Genomic DNA, 4,281 nt, shown 5'->3' on the forward strand with positions numbered 1-4,281 from the left:
AACATTTGACTAAACATTCTTTTAAACCACAAGTTGTTTGTTGTATTTGTTGCCAACCAACAAATAATACAATAAAATATCCGGAATGACCTTTAAGCATCTATAAACTGTTTATTCTGATATAATATTATATCTATGAAGTGGATATATTAATATTATCTAACACTTCATATTAATATCTATTGGTTCCTTACCATAATATAATTATTGTAAAATAGCAATGTACATTTATCTCGCTGTAGTAAATTATATATTCATTTAAGAGTATTGCTATATAAATTAACAATTATATTTAACTTGGACATCATAACTTAGTGTTGAATAACACAAACCAATAACTAATATAGATAAGAACTAATTTGCAATATTAAAATTAGCTTTGGTGCAAATTTTGTAAAATATTTTTATAATTAAAGCTTTATCTTTTATAATTAAAGGCAAAAATGTATTGCTTATAAAGTTCTTAGAATTTTCCTGTGTCTCGATGTTTAAAATTTATAAGATATATTAATATATGTGGATATTACATAGGTTTTACATTATTAAGTAAGTGGATACATTAATAAATCTCCTTATTTTCTGTAAATTACGTTACTTATGGCCTTATTTACAACTTACGGAAGTAAAAATGCAATTCCGTTTCAAGTCTAGATTTTAGGGCAAATCTATCAATGTATCATAGAATAAATTAGTAGTTCAACGGCTGATGCTGCTTACTTGAGTTTATTTATGTATCCAGGCCAGATAATACTTGTTTGCCGTAAATGAAATGTGACATACAATGTCGCCATGCATATTGGCATCAAGTCACATGGGAAAATATTTTTTGGGTGCATTCTTAGAAACATACATAAATATTTATTTTATATGAATGCAAATCACTTACTGTAATATAGTTATAATAACAATATAAATTGCTTAAACCACTTCTGTTCTCATTCGTTTCTCTCCATGCTACTGCCTGAAAAGTGTTAATTTAGCAACAATTAATTTAAATATAGCTTTTAGGAATTTATCATAACTGTTTCATGGCCATTTATGGCTTAATATAAAAAAAAAATCTTTATTTATAAATAATACATTATTTTCTACAAAAATTAATTGTAATAACAATCATGTATGAGGTATATTATATAAAAATGTTAAAGGTAAAATTATTATTAAGTTGTAATTTCTATGAGCATGGAAATCATAGTGTTTGATATAAGGAGTTTTTCTTGACATCAATTTCTCTCAGAATGATATCTTGTTAATTTCAATAGTGTATTCTATTATGATTTTTCATGATGAAAAATCCTGATAAACTTAAAATAACCTATTTTATTGATTATAGCTGTCAAGTATCAACCTACCTGATGAAATTGTCATAATGCAATGCAACTAGATAATCAGGCGACCACAACTTTTATTGTTCTCTCAATAGACGCTCTGCACATTGGACAACCTTCCATTTTTTTATTAGAACATAGCTGACAACAGCACATGTGCCAGGGGATGAATACTACTTCACATTTGGCATCCATACATATGACACATTCAGACTCGAGCACTGAACTTTCAGCTTTATCAGTACTGATTACTCCCGACACATTCCTTCCATGTCATCATCTGGAGGTTCAGATGGTTCCACTGAAGTTGAAGGCTCATAGTTATGATTTTTACTTTTGCTCCTACATAGCAATTTATTGCTTTTATAATGCCCTGCCGGTCTGCAGACAAAGATACTCCACATTCTTTCAATTTTTCCACAGTAATGTCTGTCAAAAAGCAATCAGAAAACAGAAATTTTACCAAAAATGGCAAACAATGAATAACACCTTCTTGCAAAAGGTAATTTGCTAGAGCAGGGTCTAAACATTTCCCAACATCAAGTAAAGTTTTTGGTGCAGAATCTATTAATTTTGATAATTTTTCAACCAAAAATCAGTTGTTTTGTCAGTTTCAGACTCCATTTCTTTTAAAGTTTCAATTAGTTGTTTCCTTCGTTTATTCTGTTGTGCGAAAAGATCATCTAACAAATTAACCAAATGAATCCTCTGTTGCAGTAGCTCATTATAGTTGTAACCAATATGTAACTTTTTTTTCTCTTGCTCAATCACACTAAGCCTTGCCAAGTGTGAAGATATCAAAGATATTTCTTGATTTAAACTCCAGCACCTGGCATCTACCCGCTCCAGCAATGATGCTACTACTGCTTTCTGTATGTCCTGATCTTCAAGCTGACCTACCAAAGCCAATCGAGATTGATCCTTTGCTTTCAACAGCTCTGCAACCTTTTCTGAGCGCTTTCAAATCTTCTACTAACATACTTTGTTTAAGCCGTTGTTCCATGAATCCTCATAATACTTTTGGAATATTGGATGGCATAGTCATCTTCTATGAGCATTTCCATTGCCCTCAAAACATCAGATTTTTTGACATTGTCATAATTTTGGCGTGTGATTTCAAGGAGTCTATCATGTTCTGCCTGCTCATGTGCTAATTGTTGCTGTATAATTTCCGGTTTCAAATTTTCAAACTGTATGAAATTAGTAACCAAACAGTGAATTTCTTTTTCATCCTCTTGTATTGCTTTAATTAATTTTTGTCTCTAATTCTTTTGCTTCTTGAACTTTAGCTATCTCTGAATCTAACTCTAATTGTTCTTCTAAAACTTTTGACAAGAATTTATCCCTTTGTTCCTTTGCAGCCTTGTGTATTCTATTTTCTTGCTCTATGATAGCAGCCTCTTGTTCTTCCCAAGTTATGGAATGTTGTTTAACAAAAGGGTTATGAATAGAATTTGGACTCTGGATAGGTAAAACTTCAGACTCTATAGGTGTCGGGAGGTAAAAATTCTATGCCCATTTTGTACACAAAATTTCATAATTTCTTCAGTGTTTTGAGTTGCAATATTCTCTGGAGGAAAAGTAAACTGTTCACCATTCAACTCAATATGTATCAAATTGCTAGCAAAACATAACTCAGGACAGAGTTCAGTCAAATCCTTATTATCACTTATTATCAACTTCCTTAAGCATTTTAGTTTACCCAGTGATGGTGTCAGCTTTTTAAGACTATTTTTAGACACATCCAAAATTTGAAGGCATTGCATATGTTGAATACTATCTGGAATGTGCCTTAACATATTATCCTGGACATACAATTCGGCTAGGTTAACTAAATATCTAATTTCAATGGGCAAATGCGTAAACTTATTGTAACTTATATTGAGCACTTTTATCAGATATAAATCTGCTACTTGTCCACCACCTTCCAGGGATTGCAGATTATTGTGTTGTAAATATAAATATTCCTTCCTGTAAACTTTGCAAATTGAGAAAGTCCCAGACGGTACTTGTTGTAGATGACACTCTGATAGGTCAAAGTCTGGCTCTGGGGACTCTTTCGCTATATACAATTTCCTCTCCAGTTTAGCGCGAATTTCGGTATCATTGTTGGCATTTTTTCCAAACAACGACATTGTCGCTTTGTGTATACACGAGCCACCACAACCCATTCAATATTATTCAAATAGAATTAGTAAAAAAGAAATTAAAGTTATCCGTTGTCACCGCGTTCTGATAATCATTGCAAAACGACTAATCGTCTTATTTACAGATACGGCTTTTTATATACTTAATAATTACGATGTTATATGACTCATTTATCTATTAATCACTATTCTAGAAAAATAATAACAAAATATGGAAAAACAGATTTGACATTGAGGAACGAGGATAGTTTCTTTTTATTTACTTATTGCCATGGAAATGAAGATAGTGACAATTAGTGTTGCTACTATTTGCCTTCCTACACTAAAAAGAAAAAATCTTCCCAAAACGTAGTAATTAAAAACCATAAAATTTTTCATTATTTTATCTCACAAGATTACTTACTTTAAAAAATAACTAGAATTTTTTTGGTCGACCAATAAAAATAAAAATCGTTCCAAATTCCAATTCGATGAAAAAAATATTTCATATGTCTGTCAGAATCTGAAGGCAAATAACCGCAAATGATGATGTTTCCCTAACTTTATTTTATCAAGTCTAACCGCAACTTATTATACAAACTGTCTAACTCAAGGTCCAACCGTCCGTCCAACCCTAAATCCTCAGAACAATGATAAGCATAGAAGCTCAGAACAATGACAAGCATAGAAGTAACACTATGACATTTGAGTGTACTGTGTCTTAGACAGCAAGAAATTTAATTGTGTTGCGATCCCTTTCGACATCTTATCGATATCGATAGATGCTTTGTCTATCGGCTATGGTAAATTCACAGACCTGCTAAAAT

At 31.4% G+C, this 4,281-nt stretch overlaps 1 pseudogene; it reads right to left on the bottom strand.

Annotated features, from left to right (window-relative positions):
• Window positions 1-780: 780 nt before the first annotated feature.
• Window positions 781-3,668, bottom strand: LOC119193495 (annotated as a pseudogene).
• Window positions 3,669-4,281: the final 613 nt, after the last annotated feature.

Source organism: Manduca sexta, unplaced genomic scaffold, assembly GCF_014839805.1.
Source record: "Manduca sexta isolate Smith_Timp_Sample1 unplaced genomic scaffold, JHU_Msex_v1.0 HiC_scaffold_593, whole genome shotgun sequence".
Lineage (NCBI taxonomy): Eukaryota > Metazoa > Arthropoda > Insecta > Lepidoptera > Sphingidae > Manduca > Manduca sexta.